At 42.5% G+C, this 27,610-nt stretch overlaps 1 long non-coding RNA gene across 1 annotated transcript; it reads right to left on the bottom strand.

Annotated features, from left to right (window-relative positions):
* Positions 1–849: 849 nt before the first annotated feature.
* Positions 850–26,508, bottom strand: LOC134356539 (uncharacterized). Its single transcript, XR_010020383.1, has 3 exons — positions 25,955–26,508; positions 9,965–10,100; positions 850–4,256 (listed from the first exon to the last, which is right to left on the bottom strand). It is a non-coding gene; the product is annotated as an uncharacterized LOC134356539 (long non-coding RNA).
* Between the last annotated feature and the right edge of the window lie 1,102 nt (positions 26,509–27,610).

The following is a 27,610-nucleotide window of genomic DNA, read 5'->3' as shown; positions in this document are numbered from 1 at the left end:
TTACCTGTTCTCCGCTCTCCCCATGACCATGTCAATTTCCGCTGGGTGCTCCCGTTTCTCCCACATTCCAAACAGAAGTACAGGTTAGAGTTAGTGAGTTATGGACATGCTATGTTGGCGCCAGAAGCATGGCGACTCTTGTGGTCTGCCCCCAGCATAACCTTGGACTGTGCTGGTCAGTAACGTAAAAGGTGCATTTCCCCGTATATCTTGATGTACATGTGAGGAAACAAAGATAGTCTCGAATCTAATCTTTGAAGGGCAGATGCTTCAAACAGAAGATGGTTGGTGCATTGAGCAAGTTGCCAGCGGAGGTGGTGTGGAAGCAGGTACAATTACAATAAAATGGAGGACATTTGGTCAGACATAGAGTCACAGACAGGTACGGCACTGAAACAGGCCCTTTCTAGTCCATGCTGGAACTATCTAAATGCCTACTCCCATCGACCTGCACGGGGACCATAGCCCTCTAAATCCCTCCTAACCATAGAGTCAGAAAGAAATACAGGTCAGTAACAGAGCCTTCGGCCCACCTAATCCTTGCTGAAACCATGGATGGAGAATGTTTGGAGGGATACAGGTCAAACACAAGCCATGGGATTAGCACCATGGTCAGAATGGTCGACTTGGCCCAAAGAGCCTACTTCCGTGAGGTATAACTCCATGACTCCATGTACACTCCAAAAAAAGGGGGTCAGAAATGCATTGCGGAAGTCAGGGAGAACGGTGACAGTGGGTGCAGAGATTGCTCAGTGATTATTCTTCAGTAAGACAGCACATCTGTTAAATCAGTCTGCAAGCATGTTACAATGACAGACTTCGAGCCAGGCAATGAAATGCTTACAATGAACACTGGAAAAAATCCATTCATTTAATTATATCATTTACAAATATAATTTTTTAACATGAAGCCTTGAAAAAATAACATTTCAGGCTGCATTTACAGCACAGGATCATGAACTTCATTTAAATGTTTAAAACCGTCACGATGTGCTGAAGATGCCAGTTCTATTTATTATTACATCGTGAACTGTCTATTTAAAGAAGTCGTGCATGATAAGCAGTGCGAATAGGATAATCCAAACTATTGTTTGAATAGTAGGAGGTGTCCTGATTATGTCCAAGCCTGTGCGGTCACATTTCCTACAGTAATCAACAGGTAATCCAAGTCAGATTTTGGAAAATTTCTCCTTTTTCTAGGCTACAGGAACCACCACCAGATGTGACTTTTGGCTGAAATGGAAGGATATGGACCACATTGCTCAGTACAACTCCGTAATCTATAAAGCTATGGAAATAATTCAGAAAATGTGTAGATTGGGTGGTTGATAATTGGGTTGAGTTGTTGTCCGGTCTTGGTAATACATTTGCAGACATTTCATCCAGAACGAGGGGTCACAGTTTGAGGATAAAGGGGAAGCCTTTTAGGACCGAGATTAGGAAAAACTTCTTCACACAGAGAGTGGTGAATCTGTGGAATTCTCTGCCACAGGAAACAGTTGAGGCCAGTTCATTGGCTATATTTAAGAGGGAGTTAGATATGGCCCTTGTGGCTAAAGGGATCAGGGGGTATGGAGGGAAGGCTGGTACAGGGTTCTGAGATGGATGATCAGCCATGATCATACTGAATGGTGGCGCAGGCTCGAAGGGCCGAATGGCCTACTCCTGCACCTATTTTCTATGTTTCTATCACCACACAAGGAGGGTTATGGGCTGAGTGCAGGTCGGTGGGACTAGGTGAGAGTAAGAGTTCGGCACAGACTAGAAGGGCCGAGATGGCCTGTTTCCGTGCTGTAATTGTTATACGGTTATATGGTTATATATCATCAGTGTGCTATTCATCTGTGGTGAGTCCTTGGAATGCTTGGCCTTTATACACTCATCAATCAGCTAATTGGTCGTCATTATGGAAACTAGATTGTGATGTCGAGAGGAGATCTCATTGCTGATTGGTTGTGTGGCTAACTCCATGCTTTGTGGTCTGGAATTTTGCGACGAGATCTCCTCCCTACATCACAATTGAGTTTCCGCAATGACGACTGGTCAGCTAATTGATAAGAATACGAAGGCCAAGCAGTTGGAGGACACTGAAATTAACAGCGCACTGACGATGTCTCCTCATATGGTGATTAAACATTTGCAAATGAACTGCCAAGATTGGAGAACAACTCAACCCAACCATCTATGAGGCATTGAATAGGTGTGCCAGGTCATGAAAGGGACCAGTTTGCAAACTGATTCGCTGCTGATTCCTTTCAGCCTTTCAAGAGACAACTGGCTGAAGCTGACGTATTCAACCGTGCCAGTTTACCATAGATCAATGAGCATATCAACCTAGGACATGGAATTATAGTTCTCCTACCCGCGCACTGTGAAATAGTAACAGTTGCTGACATGCACTGTGAAACCAATTAAATACTGTGCTTTTAAAATGCAGAAGTAAATCCCATTTCCCTCTCTCTCTGCTGATGCAAAAACAGTTACATCTTTGACCTTGTTTTGATGTTACCTATACATCCCTTCCAAAAGTATGTGCTCCATTGAGAAAGAGACAAACACCTTTTTAAGGTATTAAACGTGAAATGCTCACTGGGTGCAAATAGATGGCACTGATTTTATTCTCTATTTTCTCTGTCCATGGATAATGGATGCAGAGTTAAGGTGCCACAAACACTGCTAAATGTCACCTGCCTTAAATAGTCTTCATGATGGAACATACAGTAGGGTTAGCATTAGACAACTTGATCAATTTGGGCGTTAGCCCTGTCCTCTTCAATAGCCACTCTCTAATACGAGTCAGGGGACATTAATGTGCACCTCCAAGTAATGTTCATCTATTTCCTCATGAAAGGGCATCATTGTCAATTGTTATCTCCACAGAGGTCAGGGAACCTTCCCCAGCAGTGTGGCTCAGATTAATACAATGAGCAATTAGGGTACTATGCACGAATCAACATAAATGGACTTTTTAATGTTTGTAAGCAGAATATTTTTCAATAACCCATCCAAAGCACAAGAAGTGCGCTACTCTCAATCATAAAAATAGGAGAAACATAAAAGCCAGATATGCAACCCTGGCAATGGCATGTACTACAGATCTGTCCCTCTATTTAAATACTGCTTCAATTTCATTCGTAGTCTCTTGCATCTCCTTTCACGCAGGCTGAGTGAGAACAGATTGTCATATTCGTTACTGAGTACATCTTCAACTTGAAAGTGGAGCGTCTCATTTGCCGAAAACAAACGAGAGTGGATTTCAGTTCCTGATGGATTTAGGAGGCAGGTTGGATTAAAATTAATTTTCCATTTGGTTGCTGATAATTTAAAAAAAAACATCTTTGGAATCACGCATTTGCAGATTACACCTTTTGCCATCTGTTGCCTGTCAATGTGAATTAAAAACTTCCATCTGCCTGCCACTCCATTAAAAATTCCTTTAGGCATCAACAATATCAGAATGAAATGGTGCTCCATCTGCCCTTCCTTTGCAGTTCTGCACTAATCTTTGCACGTTGATAATCTTATTGCATTTTAGAAACTGCCTTTGGTTTTCTCACAAGTTCAAAGCAAGCTCTGGGTCAAAACAAGTTAGGTGTGAACTGATGGTTGGGATTCAGTTTTGCTTGACACAGAATTCCTCTTTAGTTCATTGCCATACTTTGGAGAGCCAAGCTGCTAAATAATAGCAACATCAATTTGCACTTGTAGCTTGCAGATAATAACTTCTGAAGGTGCTGCACTTGGGCAGATGGATGGTGGGAAGGAGTATAGGGGACCCAGAAGGAAGAGGAAGTGAAAGGCCTGCAAGGCATAGATCAGTTTGCATTTTTTGCACATTGTTAAAATTTATATTCACTGTCAATATTACTGCTGTCATTAGTATTCATTTTTAAAAAGGTAAAAAAAAATCCCAGATCAATGGGAAGATCTGTGTAGAGTCAATAATTCTAACACAAAGTGAAACGAGGCAGATGGTGGCTGTGCAATCTGTTGTTAACGCTTCTACAAACAAGAAGCATTCTTGATGTGATCTCGGGTGCTTGGGCTTCTGCATAAATATGGTTTTTTTTCCTGTAGCTAACATCTGTTCGGGACAGCGTCGTCTAGCAGAGAGTCCCCATCAGCCTGCCTCAAGGCCCCGGCTGTCGAAAGAACGGTGGGTGTTGGAGGTGTTACTATGATATCAGGGACTTGGAGGCGACTCTCCGCTGAACTGTTGCCATCAGCACATTCGCCTTGTAAACATAATCTGCAACCTAGAAAGAGAGAGAGAGAGAGAAAGAAAGAAAGAGAAAACACATATCATTACCAATAAAACTGATTTCTTGGGCGTACAAAGGGACTGACAGCTGTATCAGACATATTGTGTGCATTGAGAATCATTTCCTGTTTGACATGTTTCAACCATGAAAAAAAAAATCAATGAACTTTAGGAAGTTCTCTAACACTTTGTGAAACTTTAAAGCTGCATTCTGAGGCCATTCCATTTTTGGTTTCCAAAAGCTGAGGTGAGCAGAGGGCCAAGAAACAAGTTGCTTTAAGAATGACAAATTTAGCAATTAATGGGCCAGATATTCCACTGTTGCAAAAAAAAAAGCCAAAATGGTGCCTGCCTACTCGTTGCAGGCTGCTGGTTCCTGCTGTGGCTTCTGATGTGGTCTTCTACAGGGAACTGACTCCCCTCAGCTGGCCACCATCCAGAGCATTGTGGGGCTGTATCAGTGCAGGCGTAACAGTTCTGGAAACCAGTCGGGCTCACTGGTCCCACGCAATCAACCCACAACCCCACCCCTCAGTGCAACTGGGGCAATTGAATGCGATTGTCTTTAGTATCCACAACCTTTCAGCAACAACTAAAATGTGTAAAATAATGCAAAACATTTAACTTTTGAAAAATACATTCACAAATTTAAAAAAAAACACAGCAATACATTGAATTTAATTAAATCACTGAAACTAACTTAAAAAAAGTTTTTTTTTCAACCCAAAAAGTGATTTATTTATTGAGATACAGCACGGAGTAGGCCCTTCTGGTCTTCAAGCCACACATCACAGCAATGCCCCAATTTAATCCAGGCCTAATCATGGGACAACTTTACAATGATGATGATGATGATTATTATTATTATTATTATTATGATTATGAGGACACACAGTCCCCTTTTATTGTCATTTAGTAATGCATGCATTAAGAAATGATAAAAATGTTTTTCCAGAATGATATCATGAAAACACATGACAAAACGACTTCAAAACTAACAAAAACCACATAATTATAACATGTAGTTACAACAGTGCAAAGCAATACTGTAATTTCATAAGAACAGACCATGGCACAGTAAAGGTCTCAGAGTCTCTCGAAAGTCCCATCATCTCACGCAGACGGTAAACCTCTAGTGTCGCCAACTTGCTGATGCAGCATCCCGGAAGCATTCGACAACAGTCCGACTCCAAGTCCATCCGAAAAACTCCGAGCCTCTGACCACCTATTCGACACCGAGCACCATCTCTGCCGAGCGCTTCGACCCCGGCCCCGGCAACAGTCGATACACAAAGCCGAGGATTTGGGGCCTTTGCCTCTGGAGATTCTCGATCGCACAGTAGCAGCAGCAGCAAAGCAGACATTTCAGAAGTTTCTCCAGATGTTCCACTGTGCTTCTCACGGCTGTCCCCATCAAATCCGGATTGTGCATGGCACCCCTAGTTACACATATCGATATTCATTTGGAATGGCTGCGCGGGCTGCGTAACGCCGCCATCTTCTCCTCCCTCAATGAATAATTAACCCACAACTAGTGTGCCTTTGGAATGTGGGAGGAAACCGGAGCACCCAAAGGACAACCACGCGGTCACAGGGAGAACGTAAAAAACTCCTTACAGGTAGCGGCGGGAATTGAACCCTTGTCGCCTGTACTGTAAAATGTTGCACTAACCGCTAAACCACTGTGCCATCCTCTCTCCCACTTGCTGAAGCAATCTACTGCACTAACAGCAGGTTAAACCGGGACAGCACAATATCATGGCAGGCAATGCAAAATCGTTACAGTGCCAAGAATCACCGATTGGGGTTTGATTGCTGCCAATGTCTGTAAGGAGTTTGTACGTTCTTCCCATAACTGCATGGGTTTCCTCCGGGTGCTCCTGTTTCCTCCCACATTCTAAGGGTGTACAGTTAAGGTCATTAGGTTGTGGGCATGCTATGTTGGTGCCATATGGGGAGGAGGAGAAGATGGCGGCGCGACAGCAGCGCGCACGGCCTCTCCGGTGAATGATATCTGTAATCTGTCAAGTAGGGGACCATGCACAACTCTGATTTGATGGAGATGGATGTGAGAGTACGGAGGAATATCTGGAAAACTTTTGAAATGCCCGCTTCGCTGCCGCTTCTACTGTGTGGTAACTGGAATCTCCGGAGAAGAAAGCCCCGAAATCCTCGGCTTTGCTTGCTTCAGCGGCCGAGGCGAGGTCGAAGGCACTCAGCAGAGGATGGCGCTCAGGAGGCTGTATCGGAGGGGCTGGTCGGAGGCTCAAAGTTTTTGGACGGATGGACTCAGTGTCGGCTGTGGTCGGCTGCTTCCAAGGCATCGGCAAGTTGACGGTGCCTGGAGGTTTATGGCAGGGAATTTCTCCCTTTTGCCGCCTGCTATCAGGGACTCGGGAGTCGATCAACTTGGGGACTTTGAGACCTTTTTTTACAGTGCTCATGGTTTGTTCTTCATCAAATTATGGTATTACTTTGCACTGCTGTAACTATATGTTATAATAATGTGGTTCTGTCACTGTTAGTCTTTGGTTTGTCCTGTTTTCTGTGATATCACTCCGGAGAAACATGGTATCATTTCTTAATGCATGTATGCATTTCTAAGTGACAATAAAAGAGGACTGAGTGTTCTCATAATCTAATCTAATATGCGTGGTGACACTTTCGGTCTGCCCTAGCACAAACCGCGGACTGTGTTGATTGTCGACACAAAATTGTATGTTTCGATGTATATGTGACAAGTAAAGATAATCTTTATCTTTTCTTTAAAATGCAGCACTGATCCAGCTGGGATACCTCCCAGCCTGCAGGCATGGCAGCCTGAGAGACATTGCACCCCTCTGCCACTGAGAGCAAACCACAGGAGCCACGCAGAAACAGCCCCAGTTGCTGGGAACTGAGAATTGGGAATGGGATCAAGGCAGTGGATAGGAACGACCTTAGCTCAGCAAATCACAGAGAATCAGTTTGTGTGAAGCCAGGAAACAGCACAGGGGAGAAGGCACTGCTGGAGTTGTCTACAGACCTCTAAATCGGGAAATTAAGAAGCATTACATAATAATCATGGCAAATTTCACATATTGGTGGTGCAAACCAACTTATTACCAAAAGTGTGGAATGCAAATTCATAGAGCCTATGAGAGGTAGTTTATCAATTCTAAATGGTGAGGAATTAATAAGAGAAAAGACCGCTTTAGATTCAGTGGCACACAAAAAATGTTGGAGGAACTCAGCAAGTCAGGCAGCAACTACAGAGGGAAATGAACAGTTGATGTTTATTCCCCTCCATAGAAGTGACCTGATCTGCTGATATTCCTCCAGCATTTTGCATGTGTTGCTCAGGATTACCAGTATCTGCAGATACTGCTTTAAATTGAGAACTGCGTTTAAACAAAGGATAAATTGAGAATTTTAAGTAAAGGAGCTTTAAGAGAACAATGATTATAACCTGATAAAATTTTATGTAAGTTTTGGAAGTAATTTAGTTCAATCTGAAATCTCAATAACACAGATTATGAAGACATCCGTTAGCTATAGTGGATTGGAAAAATACAATGAATGGTATGAAAGCAAATAAGTGATCTAAAATTTAAATGATTTATATATAGTTTACAATAAAACTATGCCAGCCATAGTTAGCAAGAGGTTAATTTTAAATCAAAGGGAAAAGAGTTAGTATGTTAAAAATTATTAGTAAATTATATTTGGAAAGCAAATTTAATTGCACCATTTTACAGAGGAAGGAGGGAGAAGTATAAAGCTGTTAAAATGACATCACGCATGGACAACATGCATTATTAAGGAAATGGCACTTACAAAGTAAATATAGGATGGGAAAGAGCCAACCTGGATTTATGAATGAAAAGTCATGTTTGACAAATCTGCTTCTTTAGGGTTGCAGGGGTGAACCAGTCAATGTGGCACACTTGGATCATCACACAAAAAGGGAATTAAATAAAATATAGGAGTTGGGGCCATATATTTGTATGGGTTGAGGTGTGGTAAATAGACAGAAACAGATCAGCAATGAACAGGTCATTTTTTTGAATTTGGAGTCAGTGATTATCTAACCAAGATGCTGAAAATATTCAAGACAAACAAATAGATTTTTAGTTGTTAGAAAATCGAGAGATGTGGCGTTAATGTAGGACTGTTGGATGGCTTCCTATTGCTTCCACTTCACATATCCTTACAGAAGATAGAAAAATGGAGTGCTGCGTAGGAGGGAAGTCACCATCTCCTTAGCTAGAGGGTTGTGAATCTGTGGAATTCATTGCAACGGACGGTTGTGGAGGCCAAGTCATTGGGTATATTTAAAGGCAAAGTTGACAGGTTCTTGATTGGTCAGAGCATCAAAGCTTATGGGGAGACGGCAGGAGAATGAGGCTGAGAGAAATGATAAATCAGCCATGATGGAATGGCAGAGCAGACTCAATGGGCCGAATGGCTTAATTCTACTCCTATGGTTTGATCTGGATACACTGGAGGCTATGGTAGAACAAAGGACCCTACGGAAAATTCTGGAAATTCTGGACAATGTTTCTCGCCCTCCGCATGCCACCTTGGCAGAAAAGAGCGGCACTTTTAGTAATAGACTACACTGCTCCAAAGAGCGCTATATGAGATCATTTTTAACCTCGGCCATTAGCTCTATAATGAGTCAACCTATAGCTGGGGAAGTGATGACCATTTCCTGTTAGACTGTTTGTAGTGACTTTTTTTTTCTTGCTACTTCTCTTTTAATATTTATATCTGGACACTTGTAACGCTGCTATGATACTGTAATTTCCTTTGGGAACAATGAAGTATCTATCAATCTACTTTAGAGTCGGTTAAAAGATCGGGACAACACAGTAGGCTGAGGGGCCTGTATTGTGCTGTAATATTCTATGTTCTGTGTAAGACGTTGCTGCTTCCCTGCACCCAGCCTCAATCCAACTGGAACTTTCATATGGCTACCGTGGCAAGACTCAGTACAGGTATCGGTGTGGAATATATGCTTAAATATTGAAATTTCATCAAGAAAGCCTCTGTTAAATGGAAAGTACTGGAATCAGGCAAGGAAAAGAATGAAAGCCCAGAATTTGAATGAGTGTACATATTGCCATCACAAGCCTTTGCTGGTCCCAGACAAAAGAAACGAGCTCCACGCAAACAGCAGCAGCAACGCAAAAAAGCGCTGGAGGAACTCAGCAGGTCGAGCAGTATCTGTGGGGAGTCCCTGACCTGCCTCCACCATCCCCTCTGAGGATGAATGTTCAGTCCTAACAGGGGCTAGACTTTAGCTCCCCCACGCTTGCACCTGAACAAGTTCCGCGCCTGCCACGACACCAAGCTCTTCTTCCGACACCACTGAGCCTTCTTCTTCGGTAAGGGTCCCCCACCCCTCACTGATGAACCATTCTCCCACCTCGACCCCTCGTCCTCTTCACGAGCACCTTTCTCTTACTCCCCACAGTGATTCTGCCCACTTTGGATGTTCTCATCCCTAAATGCTGACAGGACACTAACCATCTTGATTTCACCACTCCCCTTAACGACTCCAACCTCACCCCTTCTTTAGACATATTCTACCTGATCTGCTGCATTCCTCTAACACCCTTGTGTGTTGCTCCAAATTTCCAGCATCCACAGCCTCTTGTGTCTACAGATAAGCAGTTGCCTCTTTTAAGGCTGGAGGTGAGGGGAGGGGTTTAATCTTACCACCCAGGCACGACTGTCCCAAACCCATTGTTTCATCCTCTGGTGTATTGCCAAGAGCGAAGCTAAACGATGATGTCCAAGGCTGTGTAATCCAGGATGTGTCCCAGATCCTGGTCAACACGCCAACGTAGATTTCCTGTTTTAGAAAGGCAATTATCAACACTTGTTATTCATTCAAACACTTGCTGGTTTTAATTAAAATCAGTCCTGTTCAGAACGGTGATGAAAGCATTTCGGCTGACTACCAGACCCGGGCCTTTCAACTTAAACAGGGAACGAACTGCTCCCAGACTGCATTAACTTCTCTGTCTGATGAATATTAACTGATCAAAGTAAATTTCTCAGATTATCTTTGAAAAGCGAACATTATACACAAAATTCGTTCCACCTTCACAAAAGGCACAGAGGTGTTTTGCCAGATGTTTTAGCTAATGCAAGATTGCTGTGTGTCAGGGTCTGAACTGCTGCTTTTTATAGAAGCATTTCACCCAGCCACAGCCCAGTTTACATTTCTCTGCAGATTTATGAATCAGTTAAAATTAACACATAGAAGATATTCCTAATTGAATCTGGGAAGTACTGAGGTGTAGCATTCAGTGTCTGGCAACACCTGTTTGACTCAAGTGGTGTTTATTGTACTTTTGTTTTCCCTGCAGGATGCTTCATGTAAATTAGCAACAAGTAAAAGTGAGGTAACTGCCAAACTATGCAGGCATAAAGAACATCTTTACTTTGATCCTTACAAAAGAGCTCTATTATCTTTTGATTCAGGGAGATTCCAATTATCCTTTCCCTTGCATTACAATACTCATTCCCTTGGCAATAACTGAACTCATTTCTCAAGAATATAGAACAGAGAAGACTTGAACAGATTTTGAGGCACAAGAGGCTGGAATCTGGACCTAAAATCAAGTGGCTGGAGGAACCAAGAGGGACAGGTAGCATCTGTGGAGGCAAATGGTCAGCTGAGGCCCTGGGTTGAGACCCTTCACCTGATGTTGCATGACTCTTATTTTGAACAGATTTAGGTTTGGAAACTAGGAGATGTACGCTCAGTGGCCACTTTATTAGGTACACCTGTACACCTGCGCGTTTATGCAAATATCTAATTGGCCAATCATGTGGCAGCAACTCGACACATAAAAGCATGCCGACCTGGTCAAGGGGTTCAGTTGTTGTTCAGACCAAACATCAGAATGGGGAAGAAATGTGGTCTAAGTGACTTTAAACATCAGTGCCAGAGGGCGCGGTTGAGTATCCCAGAAACTGCTGATCTCCTGGTATTTTCATGCTCAACTGTCTCTAGAGTTTACACAGAATGTGAGACCAACAAAAAAAAACCCACACCTGGTGAGCAGCAGTTCTGTGGGTGAACACACTTTGTTATTGAAAGCGGTTAGAAGAGAATAGCCAGACTGGCTCAAGCTGTTACGAAGGTGACAGCAACTCAAATAACCATGCGTTACAACAGTGGTGTGCAGAAGAGCATCTTTGAACGCGCAACACGTTGAAAGGTTGAAGTGGACAGGCCATAGCAGCAGGACACCATGAACGTACTCTCAGTGGCCACTTGGTTAGGTACAGGAAGTCTCTAAGAAAGTGGCCACTGAGAGCATCTACCCATCACTTATTAGTGTAACTATAATGCAGTAAAATGTATTTCATTGTTACACCACATTTCATACAAAACCAATATGAAGACATTGGGACTTTGTGACAGAGGCAGAATTTAAGGACGATCTTGAGTGACACAATGGACAGCCGGGGCCTTGGCGGTGATTGCTACCATTGCAACTGGTATGTGCTTGAATGTGCTGAACTTGTTGACAACTTTTTGCTATTGATTTTTCCACTGGGCTTTGCTTGAAGAATCTGTGGAAGGTTAGACTAAATGCAGGGAGATCCCCGTTGATTACAACAGTCAAATAGCATGGAAAAAAAACCCCTTTAGCCCAACTCATCCAATGCCGACATGTTGTCCAGCAAGCTAGTCCCATCTGCTCACCTTTGGCCCACAGTCCTCCAAACCTCTCCCCTCCATGCAATTAATCTAGATTGCTTTATGTTGCTAATGTGTCTGCCTCAACCACTACTTCTGGGATGTCATTCCAAATACAAATTTTGCGTGAAGAAGCTGCCTCTGATGTCCCTTTTGAATCCCTCGCCTTTGAATTTAAACCTATGTCTTCTTCTTTTTATCACCCCCCCCTCCCTTCCCTGGACAAAAGACTCTGTGCTTTCACTCATTCTACAGCCCTCATGATCTTATACACCTGTCATGTGCCCTCCCAATCTTTTATGCTTCTAGTGACTCAGGTCCAAGACAACGCAACCTCTCCTTGAACCCATCCAATTCCTTTTTAAAAGCAAGCCCTGATCATTTGTTTCCACCAGCCTCACAGGCAGTGGGTTTAGATTAGAGACCGCCTAAAAGATTTGCCTCACATTCCCCTCCCCTTCCACGTTCCATGAACATTTGATCTTCACAGTTAATCCGTGTCCTGTCAGTTTTGAACTACCTGTTAATGACCACAGCTTCTCTCCTTTCCCCTATTTAATCTGTCACCATTTTCTATACTCTCATCGAACCTCTTAGTCACGTTGGTGGTAAGAAACCACAGCTTCTCTGGTCTAACCTTGCAGGGAATCCCCTAATACCTGGACCCATTTAGCTTCATCTTCCTTTTTTATATTGGCAGGAGATTTGAAAAGGATTTTTTTAAATATAAGTGTAGAGAGTAGATGTTAGGTCAAAGTCGACAGGACACGGGTTAACAGTCAAAGTAAATTTATTATTGAAGTACGTGTATGTTACCATATACTACTCTGAGATCCATTTTCATGCGGGCGTTCACAGTAGATACAAATGAAGACAATAGAATCAATGTAAAACCACACACAAAGAACGATGGACAAACAACCAATGTGCAAAAGAAGACAAACTGCACAAATACAAGAAAACAAATCATAATAATAACCACAATAATAAGTAAGTATAATGTTACCATATGAAAGGAGGTACAGAAGCGTAAAGAAGCATACTCGACGATTCAGAAACTGCTTCTTCTTTCTGGCATCTGATTTCTGAATAAACCCCTGAACACAACCTCACTACTTTTTTTATTTCTATATTTGCACTACTTATTTAATTTAAATATTTTATATTTACATGTCAACAAATTTCACGACATACGCCGGTGATATTAAAGCAACACACACAAAAAATGCCGGTGAACACAGCAGGCCAGGCAGCATCTACAGGAAGAGGTACAATTGACACTTCGGGCCGAGACCCTTCGTCAGGACTAGGGTCTGAAACGTCGACTGTACCTCTTCCTATAGATGCTGCCTGGCCTGCTGCGTTCACCGGCATTTTTTGTGTGTGTTGCTTTAATTTCCAGCATCTGCAGATTTCCTCATGTCCGGTGATATTAAACCCGATTCAGATATTGATAATAAATAATATTGAGGACATGCGTTTTAGAGTCCTTGAAGTGAGTCCATATATTGTGGAATCAGTTCAGTGTTGAGATGAGTGAAGTTAGCCATGTTGGTTCAGGAGCAATGTTCCCTCTAACTTGTAATGACTAGTGCGTGCAAAAACCTTGCTCTATGCAATTCTTTGCCCGGTGATAACAACAACTGCGCACCAAATAATTGCTTCAATAAATACAGTACAAATAAGCCAGTTTTAAAATGTGCAGACAAATCATTGCAAATTCCATGCTGGCAACACCGTCTGCATCAGAAACCGGAAAAGGAAATGTGATTGCGTATGATCATGAAATATACTTAACGTGCCAACGAGGTAGCGGTGACAATCTTTAGTGCGCTGATAGCAAAAGGTGCGCACACACGCGGGCACACCTTAGAGGCAACATTGTTCAGGAGCTTAAGCTGAGATACTAAGGGAGACAGTGGGACTTAAAGCTACAGGTTTTTAAAATAAAGATGTCATGGTGGAATCTGAAATCGATTAATTTTGTCCTTCCTGCCATAGCATCCTATTTAATAAAGAGTTTAGTAGAATTTTAGGCTAATTGTTATATAAATATAAATTATTGTCCACGGTGAACAAAATACGTGAACAAGAACTTCCTATGGTACCAAAACTTAAAATGGATTTACACCCTGAATGACTGAAGCACAGCTATGTATAATGCTTAAACATGAACATTACATGTTTAATGATGACAGAATTTAAGATTCCAACCAAATACTTTCAGGAAAAAATGCTTGGGATGAGAAATTGGATCCAATGCTGTGCTAGCCAAATTCAATAATAAAGTCAATGTCACTGTGACCTAATAAGGTAACATATACTTGTGCCAGTAATTTTTATGACCTACTAGTCTAAACAGCCATATGTCATGACAAAGTCTCACATTTAAACAACACGTGGAGAGTTTACTAATGTGGGTAGTGATCTACTTTGAGTCATGAACAAAGGTGGAGATTACTGATTTTTTTCTTAAACCAAGAAGTGCTGGGTTTGCCCTGTTATAGGCCTCTGTAATTGCATGTGGCTACTGCAGGACTGATTTATAAGAGGCTATTACCACACTGCCTCGTTCGATCCAGTTTGTTGGTTTCTGCATTGGGGATAGCTGTGGTTGACCAGAGTATACTTAGGTTGGGAAAGGGCAAGATAGCCAGGACACCTTCTAATTACCACTTCCAGATGGATGCCTGTTGTGTGTGAGAGTGTGTGTGTGTGTGTGTGTGTGTGTGTGTGTGTTCCAGTTCCAAGAAAGGTTGGATCAGACTCAGTTCTGACCTCCATCATAATCTGAAGTCTTGACAACAGTCAGTCACCTGATTACAAATATGAAAAATGGCTGCCTGAACAATGCACTAGAGGGTTCGGCATTTGTCTACATAAATGACAAACAACCCATGAATGAGTCAATAATACCACAAAGAGACAAGAGAATACCAGGAGGAAAGTAAAGAAAGAAATTAATTTTGAATTCTGTTAAAGTTCATAACCTTGGCTTGGCTATATTTTTTTTAAAAGACATTTTCAATTAGCTAATCACAATTGCACCAAAGTTGTTCAACTCCAGGCAACACTCACTGGGATGTCAATGATTATAAACAGTTGTACACATTCCATGAAACAGAATTGGCTTCCCCTGTCTGGACAAGCAAACCAGACTCTCTCTATTTGTACAAGGAAAGAACATATGAATGATAAAAGCAGCTTTCATGTTTGAAACAGATAGTCTCTGTTAATTGTCTGGAGAATGTTACACACATTAAATATTTAACACTTACATATACATGGAAGAGATTTTAAGGTAGCAATCTGTAATATATTTGAATAAATTTACTAATTTATAACAAACCACTGTGATCCATTTTCCATGAATGTACAAAACAGCACTGTGAAAACCACCTACACTCAGTGGTAAATATCTAATCATTCCATTATGTGGCAGCAACTCAGTGCATAAAAGCATACAAACATGGTCAAGAGGTTCTGTTGTTCAGACCAAACACCAGAATAGGGAAGAAATGTGATCTTAGTGACTTTGACCTTGGAAATATTGTTGGTGCCAGACGGGGTGGTTTGAGTATCTCAGAAACTGCTGGTCTCCTGGGATTTACACAGACAACAGTCTCTCGAGTTTACAGAGACATAAAAAAGCATCCAGTGAGCATCAGTTCTGTGGGCAAAAGTGCCTTGTTCATGAGAGAGGACAGAGGATTATGGCCAGACTGGCTCAAGCTGACAGGAAGGTGACAGTAACCCAGATAACCACACTTTACAACAGCGGTGTGCAGAAGCTCATCTCTGAACGCACAACACGTTGAACTTGAATTGGATGGACTACAGCAGCAGAAGACCACAAATGTACAGAAGTACACTCTGTGGCCACTTTCTTAGGTACCTCTTGTACCTAATAAAGTGGCCACTGAGTGTACAGGGAAGAGATTTTGAGGTAGCAATCTATAATAGATTTGAAAAAAAAAATTACTGGTTTATAACAAATCACTGTGATCCAGTCTTTGTAGAGATACAAAAAAACCCACTGTGATTGCCATCTATATGTGCCTTATAACTGACACTGACAGCAGCTGCCTTTTAATATCTACCCTTGATGTTTTTTCAGTTGTTCACGTTATTTGGCTCACTACCTACTCTGGTATCCAGTGGAGATCTCACTCATTGTCTGCAGAAGACAACGTCAGGAAACTATCTATGTGTTCCACTTCCCCGTGTCTTTCTTACATTCGGATTCAAGTGCCATTCAGTTTTCTGCTGTATCATTGTCTTGCCTGTGCCCTAAGGGTTTATCTGGCTGAGTAATTCTAGGTACCAGGAATTAGAAAAAAATTTAATTACCTCTATCTCTGGGAACTTCCTGACAACTGCTTTTTTTAATTTACCTCTTTATGTGCCCCATTAAACTGGAGAACAGAACGAGGAAATGACCCTTACAAAAGAACTGTAAACCAATATTAAACAAATTAGAATTGTACTGAGACAAATTTCCACAAGTGGCTTATAGATGGAAAGTTTATATTGCAAACTATATGAGTGTCTAGGATCCATGGGCACAGGCTCAGAATATAAGACGAAGGGTCTCGGCCTGAAACGTCGACTGTACCTCTTCCTAGAGATGCTGCCTGATCTGCTGCGTTCACCAGCAACTTTGATGTGTGTTGCTTGAATTTCCAGCATCTGCAGAATTCCTCGTGTTCAGAATACAAGAACAACCTTTTAGAATAGAAATGAGGAGGGTGGCGAATCTGAGGAATTTATTTTCGCAGACAGCTGTGGAGGACATCATTGGGTGTATTTGAAGCAGACCTTGATAGGTTCTTCATTGCTAAGTGTGTCGAAGGTTATGGGAGAAGACAGGAGAATGGGGTTGAGAAGGGTAATAAATCAGCGGTGCAGACTGGATGGGCTGAATGGCCTACTTCTGCTTCTATGTCTGAGATCTACAGAACTGTGCAAACGTGTTGGGCACAAATATATAGCTAGGATGCCCAAGTCTTTTGCACAGTACTGTAGTAATTTTATGTATGGCACTGTACTGCTGCCACACTAAAAAATAGATTGCATGATATATGTGAGTGATGATAAACCTGATTCTGATATGGCTCTCTATTGTGGACTGAGAGTGGGAAGGGAACGAGGAGAGGGGAATTGTGGTTGGGGAAAGAGGAAGGAAAAGGCGTGGGAGCAGGAAGCAACAGAGAGACATTCTGTTGTGATCAATAATGCAATTTGCTTGGAATCAAATGACATTGACTGGTAACTCAGGGCTTGGTGTGGCTGTGCTCGCACTACCCCTTGCCTCTGGCACTTCATCTGTCACCTGACTCACACCCCTCTTGTGGCACTCCACCCATACCATTCCTAACTTGCTGTCTTATCCCTGTTGACAAAAACAGTACTTTGCAAAAGTCTTAGGCACCCTAGCTATATCCATGTGTCTAAGACTGTTGCACAGTACCATATAAAAATACCACATATTGGGTTAATAAGTCTGACTTAGATATGGAAATGGTATTCACTGTTCACCCCCAACCACCATTCACCTAAATACTAGAGCTGTTTCACTCCCGTAAAGGCAATGAGGTCAAGCCCTAAGAATATAATAAAAACAATCTTTGACTTTAATGGGTGGAGTTCTTTTTACATTCATCTTTGTCAGCATTAGCTGTCAAGCTGATCAGAAAAATGAAACAAACACTAGAGTTTCTCATTAATTTTATGATTAAAAGTTACACATAGTTAATTATTTGTTTGAGCAAACTTCACCAGAGTTTTTGAGCCTTTTCAGTCATTACTTATCTTGCGGTAGGTTATGAAAGAGCTCTATCGTTTTGCAATCTGTCACTACATGCCACCAGCAGCTGTGTTCTAGAAAAATATTACAGCTGCATAAAGCACAAATATATAACTAGCTTTCCTGCAACTGAGTGACTAACGATGGAATTGAAATGAACTCAGAAACCCCTGGTTTTGCGTGGTTTCATGATATAGAAACATAGAAACATAGAAAATAGGTGCAGGAGTAGGCCATTCGGCCCTTCGAGCCTGCACCGCCATTTATTATGATCATGGCTGATCATCCAACTCAGAACCCAGCCTTCCCTCCATACCCCCTGACCCCTGTAGCCACAAGGGCCATATCTAACTTCCTTTTAAACATAGCTAATGAACTGGCCTCAACAGTTTGCTGTGGCAGAGAATTCCACAGATTCACCACTCTCTGTGTGAAGAAGTTTTTCCTAACCTCGGTCCTAAAAGGCTTCCCCTCTATCCTCAAACTGTGACCCCTCGTTCTAGACCTCCCCAACATCGGGAACAATCTTCCTGCATCTAGCCTGTCCAATCCCTTTAGGATCTTATACGTTTCAATCAGATCCCCCCTCAATCTTCTAAATTCCAACGAGTACAAGCCCAGTTCATCCAGTCTTTCTTCATATGAAAGACCTGCCATCCCAGGAATCAATCTGGTGAACCTTCTTTGTACTCCCTCTATGGCAAAGATGTCTTTCCTCAGATTAGGGGACCAAAACTGCACACAATACTCCAGGTGTGGTCTCACCAAGGCCTTGTACAACTGCAGTAGTACCTCCCTGCTCCTGTACTCGAATCCTCTCGCTATAAATGCCAGCATACCGTTCGCCTTTTTCACCGCCTGCTGTACCTGCATGCCCACTTTCAATGACTGGTGTATAATGACACCCAGGTCTCGTTGCACCTCCCCTTTTCCTAATCGGCCACCATTCAGATAATAATCTGTTTTCCTATTTTTGCCACCAAAGTGGATAACTTCACATTTATCCACATTAAATTGCATCTGCCATGAGTTTGCCCACTCACCCAACCTATCCAAGTCACCCTGCATCCTCTTAGCATCCTCCTCACTGCTAACACTGCCACCCAGCTTCGTGTCATCCGCAAACTTGGAGATGCTGCATTTAATTCCCTCATCCAAGTCATTAATATATATTGTAAACAACTGGGGTCCCAGCACTGAGCCTTGCGGTACCCCACTAGTCACCGCCTGCCATTCTGAAAAGGTCCCGTTTATTCCCACTCTTTGCTTCCTGTCTGCTAACCAATTCTCCACCCACACCAATACCTTACCCCCAATACCGTGTGCTTTAAGTTTGCACACTAATCTCCTATGTGGGACCTTGTCAAAAGCCTTTTGAAAATCCAAATATACCACATCCACTGGTTCTCCCCTATCCACTCTACTAGTTACATCCTCAAAAAATTCTATGAGATTCGTCAGACATGATTTTCCTTTCACAAATCCATGCTGACTTTGTCCGATCATTTCACCGCTTTCCAAATGTGCTGTTATCACATCCTTGATAACTGACTCCAGCAGTTTCCCCACCACCGACGTTAGGCTAACCGGCCTATAATTCCCCGGTTTCTCTCTCCCTCCTTTTTTAAAAAGTGGGGTTACATTAGCCACCCTCCAATCCTCAGGAACTAGTCCAGAATCTCATGTGCCTTTCTGATTCAGTTGACAGCGTCACTAGAAACAGCACAGAATGTGTTATTGCAAATGTGGGTGCATCTACAAAATATTGCCCACATTGAAGCCAAAATAAGAACAGGAAGTACATGAAATATCCAGCTGGTAAGGCAGCATATGTGGGGAGAGAAATGGAGTCGATGTTTCAGGCCGATAACTGAATGGAAATGCCACACAGAGGAACAGAAGCCCAGTTGGAGTTTCTTGGTGTATTGTGGATGTGAATAAAAAGACAAATCGGATGATTTAAACCATGAAACTGTTGTTCCCCTCCACGCCCCGTAGCGCAATGGGTGGCAGCCTTGCCATTTCTTCATCATTTGTCTGTTTTTTTTTAAAAATGCCAAGTTGCTAGCTCGATGTTCAACCTAGCCGGAATGGGAAAGCCTTCAAGGGGCAAGCTGGATTCGAACCTGGGACCACTTGCCTCGAAGTCTATAGCAGATGCCACTACACCACCTGCTGGCATCTTTCCCTGATATTAAAGCTATTTGCAATTATATCTAAATATAAATCGAGGATATTTATTTATATAAAGGATATCTTTTACTTCCACTTGTGATAGTACTGTTATGCAATTATATGTGTTACTGTTTAATATTGCCACAGATGGTTTTAACAGCAGATAATTCAAAGATGACAGTTTCTTATTTAGTATTGTGCAAAAGTCTAAGGTGTATATGTAACATAGACGAGTGATGATAAACCTGATTCTGATATGGGTCTCTAGTCTGGACTGAGAGTGCAAAGGGGGCAGGGAGAGGGGAATCATAGTTAGGAAAAGGGGAAGGGAGAAGGGAGGGAGTGGGAAGCACCAGAGAGACATTGTGTAATGATCAATAAAGCAATTGTTTGGAATCAATGACCTGGTGTTCCTTCTCTGCCACCTGTCCCACACCCCTCCCAAGTGGCGCTCCATCCTCGCCATTCCCAACATCTTTTGCTCTTGCTAGATTTACAAACTCATTCTCTGCTCTGTGTTGGCAAATTCAGTACTGTGCAAAAGCCTTAGATGTGTATACATAGCTAGGGTGGCAAAAGCCTTTACACAGCACTATAGATTTAAAATGATACAGAAAAATATATAGGAGAACATGAAGAAAACTTTTTTTGTGCAGAAAATGGCTATAATCAGGGCTTTGGACAGGCATTTCTTGGAAAAATAATTTAAAGGCTAATGGGAAATTGCAAGTCAATGGTATTGAAGGCCTTGTTCTGTAGGGGCCAGGATGGACTTGTTGGGCCAAATGGTTTCCTGTCGAACCACTAAGATGTTATACTTTGTGTTCCTTTGCACACTGGCACTGGGTTCACACAAGACACTGCATTTATTTACTTCAACAACAGAGATCTGCAGAAAGAGTGAGTTAATACTTCAGGTCAATGACTATTCTGCGGAACTAGTGAAAAGCCATCGACCTTAAGCATTAATTCAGTTTCAACTCCACCAGCTGATCCGCCCAACCTGATGAACGGCTCCAGCTTTTTATGTGTATATCATACTGGCATCTGATGAGTAGTGCTGCACTGTTGATGGACTTGGTTTTGTCTCCTGCTGATTGCCAGCTAACCACTGCTACGTTCCCTTGGCAATTTAATTCCGCATTATATTATATACATGTTCAGCAATGAAACAACTCTGGTGCAGAGTTCTCTACTCTGAGGCTCCCTTCAAGATACTTATCTGGGACTTAATTTTTGTGCCTATCAGGGTAATTAATAGCAATGCAACATTTTTAAATGCTTTTTAAAAAAATTCTTTTTTGCAGCAAAAACTCAAATGAAGTCTAGCACTGAGCTTTATCCTTAGTAACATGTTTTAACCCTAACCTTCTCTTCCAAGAAGGTAACATTTCTATAAGGCCATTAGAGACAGAAGCAGAATTGGGCCATTTGGCCCATTGTGTCTGCTCTGCCATTTCAACATGGCTGATCCATTCCCCTCTCAATCCCATTCTGTCCATAACCTTTCACATCCCAACTAATCAAGAACATACCAAACTCCGCTTTAAATACACCCAGTGACTTGGCCTCTACAGCTGCCTGTGGCAACAAATTCCACAGATTCACTACCCTCTGGCTAAAGAAATTCTTCCTTGTCTCTGTTCTAAATGGACGTCCCTCTATTCTAAGGCTGTGCCCTCTGGTCCTAAACTCCCCCACTATTGGAAACATCCTCTCCACATCCACTCTATCAGGCCTTTCAACATTTCATAGGTTTCAATGATATCCTCCTTCATTCCTCTAAATTTCAGTGTGTAATGGCCCAGAGCTATCAAATGCTGCTGGTAAGATAGCCCTTTCATTCCTGGAATGATTCTCTTTAATCTCTTCTGAACCTTCTTCAACATCAGCAGATCTTTTCTTAGATAATAGGTCTACTTTAAGTCTCAGTCTGAAATGTCTACTCTTTAATCCTGTCCAAAGATGCTGCTTGACCTGCTGAGTTCCTCTAGCATTTTATGAGTGTTACTCTGGATTTCCAGCATCTGCAGAAAGTCTTGTGTTTGCAAATTAACTGTCCTTGCAGGCTTTCAATTGCCTTGTAAGAACAAAACACATGAACCAAAGCAAAAATGATGTGCTCTGTTTGACTATGAAACTATATTTAACTTTAAAAGTTTTCACAACATCCTTTTTCAGAAAATTCTGGTTATTTCTATTTGCTAAGTTCCCATCTTAGATGAGGCAGTGCCTCGAGAGGGCAACATCTATCATTAAATACCAACTTCTCTGCAAGTGACAGCAGGAAACTATAGCCTAATCAAAGACCCTACCACATTGGAATTCTCTCTTCCATAAAACTTGACTTTATTTTGTGAGCTCCACAATTAAGAGTGAAGTCACTTCATGTAACTGCAAGTGAATTAATTGCTTTCTTATGGGTCTTCAGTGGGGCCTGTGAAGGTCATTAACATACCAGCACCTTTGCCCATCATCAATTTCCCCTGAACTGAGGGGTCAGTTGAGAGTTGCCCAGGTTGGTGGGTCTGGAATCATATAAAGGTCATACCAAGCAAGCTTGGCGGATTTCATTCCACAGAAGATGTGACTGAACCAGACTGATCCTTAATGACCATCCAATAGCGTCATGGATGTTGTTTTTGCTTAAATAAATGATTTACTTAAAAGTTGAATTTAAATTCTCCAATTGCCGACAATTGGTTTCACAAGAGCAGCTGCTTAATTTTTTTGGGAACAAAACAATGCTTAGAATTGTGCAAACAGAATCCTTAAGTATAACTTGAAGTTTCTAAAGAGGATTGCAACAAGACTACTTCAGACTCACTCTCCACCCAGACTGAACGTCACACTTTCTTAGCCCCAGTCACCCTTCCCCCACCTCCCACCAACTCCTGTTGGAGAAATGTCCGTAACAAGAATAACATCACTAAGGTTTATCTTCTCCAAGGATTGTCACCTTGTCGTGGTGGAAAGGCTTGTGAGATCCCGAGAGCCATGTTGCCTGGAGCTTAGCTCCTGGTAGGGTCACCCATGGTGATAAGATCAAGGGAAATCCAATCCAATCCACTTAATGGTGGAGTGAGCGGAAGATGATGAGACATCACAACAACAGTGAAAATGAAGGAAGGCTGCAACAGTGAAAGGTCCTGGTCATCGTGAATGCCACGCTACCGGACCCTGACCCCAGAATGCCAAAGGCTGTGTGGGTGTTGCCCGTGCATTAGCCTCCCCACATTAAACAAAGTCAAGCATAGGCATGCTCCATTAGGGGAACAAACCCTTAGGAGAACATCATATTCGACTGGAGGAATCACACTACTACTGTTGCTAAATTTCAGCCTCGTCATCGGCTTTGAGTGGACCCTGGGCTAGTGAGGAAAAGCAATGTTCCCACTTTCAAGCCTTAATGCTGCCAGCTGTCATAGTTGTTACGAGAACACTGTTGGCATTGCTCTAATGCTTGTCAGGGCTGAATAGTCCAACGTCTCTTACTGCCTAGTCGTACAGACAATTAAAGGCTGTTTATATAACTGCACATCAGAAGGATGTGGAAGAATTTAAGAAGAAACAGTGTCTTAGCAACTTTTAACTAAGGAAAAGTGGGGCTGCCAAGTGGATTCTGAGAATGGTTTGATGTGCGATGCGGTGTCCCTGCAGGTAGGAATTGGGCTAAGGAGATTAGGAGGTCACACACACACACACACACACACACACAATGCTGGAGGAACTCAGCAGGCCAGGCAGCAACAAAACCTCTACTGTTGACTCTTTTTCATAGATGCTGCCTGACCTGCTGAGTGACTCCAGCATTTTGCGTGCGTTGCTTTGGATTTCCAGCATCTGCAGATTTTCTTGTGTTTACAATTATGAAGTGAATTCACTCAGAAATAGACACCAAAGGCAACTTCAGCTCCGCAGCCTCGTCAACATTCAAACCATGGGTGTAGCAGTTAATAGCATTAATGCCAATTCATAGAAATTGTTTAATTATTATTTATAAATAAATTTTAGCTGGTTAAATTCCAAATTAAATACAAATGATGAATTTCTGAAACACTCTATGATGTTGCAAGTATTACTTGGAATGTTATTCATTCACTTTCCGTTTCCCCGCCTACATTCCAACTTCCACCAGATTACAGACCCTTCAATATGCTTGTCTTTCACTCTGAAACTCTCATCTTCACTTTCAAAAACCAAATCCAAAATGTTCCTTCTTGCATCGGGTCACTTACCCCGTGTTCAGTATTCACTCACCACCCGTTAAGAACTTCGGTACGTTTGGCAAAAGCCAAAAAAAACCCGAAAATTATCTTCCACTTGACACCTTTCTCCGTTGCCCGGTCCTGCCTTGGATCAATGTTGTTTACCCATCCCCCCTCTGTTTGCTAAGTCACACTGGCGTCCAGACCAGCGAGACATTGATTTTTAAGGATCCTTATTTTCAAAAAGCTTTAGAACCCTCCCTCCTCTCTTTCGCCTTAAGCCCTAAAGTTTCTAAACTTTGGGCACTTCATTGTTCAGGATGCGTGATGAGTGATCAGCTGATAAAGTTCAGAGCGCTGGAATTTCCTCCCTACACACCATCCTCTCGCTCCACACCGCACCTTAAGACGTTACCTTTCTGACTCAGATTTTGGCAGTGCTAACATATCGCATTGCCAAATTTAAACAGTGGTCCTGTCAAGCGTCTTGACATGTTTCAATGAGCGAAAAACACGTCACAAATGAAAGTCATTGTTCTGGATTGAACAGAATTTGGCTTTATCGTGGAGAAGGCGTGGTTCAAGGAGACTTGGTAGAAAACCACAAAAAGGAACATAACGTGTTACCTAGCAAAGTACAATATGCAAACTTGTGGAGACAAGCAATTTGTACTATGACACACACAGTCTCTCTCTCTGTCTCTCTCTCTCTCACACACACACACACACACACTGTGTTTCTTCAGTGAGTCTAGCATCAGAGGGCACAGCCTCGGAATAGAGGGACGTAGACTTAGAACAGAGGTGAGGAGGAATTTCTTGAGCCACAGGGTGGTGAATCTATGGGATTGATTGCCACGGACGGGTGTAGAGCCCAAGTCATCGGGTATATTTAAAGCGGAGGTTGATCGGTTCTTGATTAGTCAGGGCGTCAAAGGTTACGGGGAGAAGGCAGAGGAATGGGGTTGAGAGGGGATAATAAATCACCCATGATGGAATGGCGGAGTTGACTCGACGGGCCGAATGGCCTAATTGTGCTCCTATGTCTTACTGTCTTATGGTAATGTGGTAATGTTTCAGCATCCAATGATGTAGTAGCATTTCTATTTTTAATTTTTTTTAGAAGCTCTAGATCCTTTTTCAAATTAATCTATACTCTTAACTCACCTCGCGCTTTAATAAACCTCAATGTCTAGACAAAAATCACAACCGAACATTCAAAACTGTACCTGCAGCCGTGAGCAAACTTGGTAGTGCTCTGCATTCCGTGGCTTGTCCGGGGATCCGAGCCCTCCCTGTACCCGGATCCATGGGACATAACTGCAAGCGGCACACCGTTCGCGCACCACCCACCCACCCACCTCCACTACCGTCCCAGCCAACAGGTTACATCGAGGAAAGCAAGAAACCCCAACGCATGCACACACACACACACACACACACACACACACACGTAATTGAATAGTACACGCATTTATATAAGCATCCGAGGAATTAACCGCCGTAAATGTGCTGTCAAACGGTGCCGAGAGTGAAAACAGGATACACCGCTCTGATCCCTTTCCAAGATCTGCCTGACAATTACTGGTTAGAGATTAAAAGTTTAGTTTCTTGAAAATAACCAAGTGGCAATACTGTAAGTCATTTTAAGGAACGCTTGTTAGAGATGTTCGTTCGTTCCAGTAACATAGGATTAATTAAGATGAATGGGGCATTCGGAGCGGAGGGGACGGGGCAACTTCGCGTTACCCTGAGAGTGGGACAAAAGGTGGGTGGCTGCAAAAGCTACAATTGTACTTTACCTCCCCGTGGACCCGCGTCTTCCAAGCACTGCTACCACGTTCTCGACTTCCTGTATAGGAGTAAGTTCTTCCCTGCTGACCAAAGCGTCCAACTCCAGTACCCGGCCGCTCCCCACATTCAAAGTCGCCCTTCTTTTAAAGCTGAAACGCAGGAGAATCACATCAGCAGCACATGGCGAGCTGATGGTTGCCATGCAGCGTGAAGTTATGTTTACCCAGATGTGACTGCCTCCTCTCCTCCCCTCACCCAAGTTTTCTGCGGTGTAAACTTGCTCGCGCCGCCCTTTCTCCGCCCGGAATTAGGTTGGATTCTCGCCTGTTGCTTGCAGCATCAGCGGCGTGGTGACACGGGCTGTAACTTAAATGTTTACACGTCCTGATCTTGTGGGGAGCGGCAGCAGAGCGGAATATCTCTGTACGCCGGGAGGTAAGAGAGTGCCGTGGCAGCGATTAGAGATCAAGAAGCAACAAGGAGACACAATGGTAATCCTTCCTGCGGATCTTGGGCGGATACTAATAGCGGCTGCAGTTGTCTCTGTCCTCCCCATGGGCGCTCAGTGACAGCAAAAGGAAGATAGAAATGAGACTCCTCCCCTGTTTAATGTGCCGTTCTGAATCATAACCTTTTATTTTAAAAAGACATAAACCAAAAAAGGTGTGTTCGTCTGATTTCAAATTATATACTGTACAGGAAGAGACTTCCCCGAAAACGGACTGTACGTTTGTCCACCCCATATCTGTTCACTACAGCTTTAACAAACTGGAACAGAAATAACCTTACTGGTTTCTGTTTTAGTCACATCCCATTTGGTTTGCTAAGAAATTGGAATTAATTGCCTTGAAGTTTTTGAGAGAGAATCACTTTCCCTATATCCAGTATAATTCAATTATCAATCAGGTGAATCAGACTCAGTAAAACTCAGTTCTTAAGTGATTTCAGGGGTGAAATTACGAACGTGATGTTATTTTCAAAGAAATGTTTAAAGGCATTGTATTTCATAAAATATCTAATTCTGAAGAAAATGTACAAAGATGGGTTGGACACTGAACGTCTGCTGCTCCATTTTACTACCTTGTTTCAAAAGTAAAATGCTGCAGTTGCTAAATATCAGAACTAAAAACAGAAAATTCTAGACTGGCGAGAGAGAAAAAAGGAATCTAAATTTAAAGTTGGTGGCCGGTTGCATTGATGTTCCAAGCTGCACCGTTGGGTTTAAGGATACAAAACCACGTACTACCAATCTCAAGGACAGTTTCTACCCTGTTGCTATTAAACCCGTGTATTAAATAATTCCCTAGAATAATAAGATGGCTTCTTGACCTCTCAATCTAAAATCTAACTTATGATCTCGTGCCTTGTCATTTACCTGCACTGCACTTTCTTTGTAGCTGTTAAACTTTTTTCTGCAATGTTATTGTTTACCTTGTAGCATATTAACACACAGTGTTAATGACTTGATCTGTGTACAGTATGCAAAACAAGCTTTTCACAGTTTCTCAATACACATGATAATAATAAATCAAAAACACAAAATAATCTGCAGATGCTGGGGTCAAAGCAACACTCACAACAAGCTGGAGGAATTCAGCAGGTCAGGCAGCATCAGTGGAAAAGATCTGTCGACGTTTCCACTGATGCTGCCCGACCTGCTGAGT

Source organism: Mobula hypostoma, chromosome 14, assembly GCF_963921235.1.
Source record: "Mobula hypostoma chromosome 14, sMobHyp1.1, whole genome shotgun sequence".
In the NCBI taxonomy this organism is placed as follows: Eukaryota; Metazoa; Chordata; class Chondrichthyes; order Myliobatiformes; family Myliobatidae; genus Mobula; species Mobula hypostoma.
The sequence above is the reverse complement of the archived record's forward strand: the minus strand, read 5'-3'. Positions and strand labels throughout refer to the sequence as shown.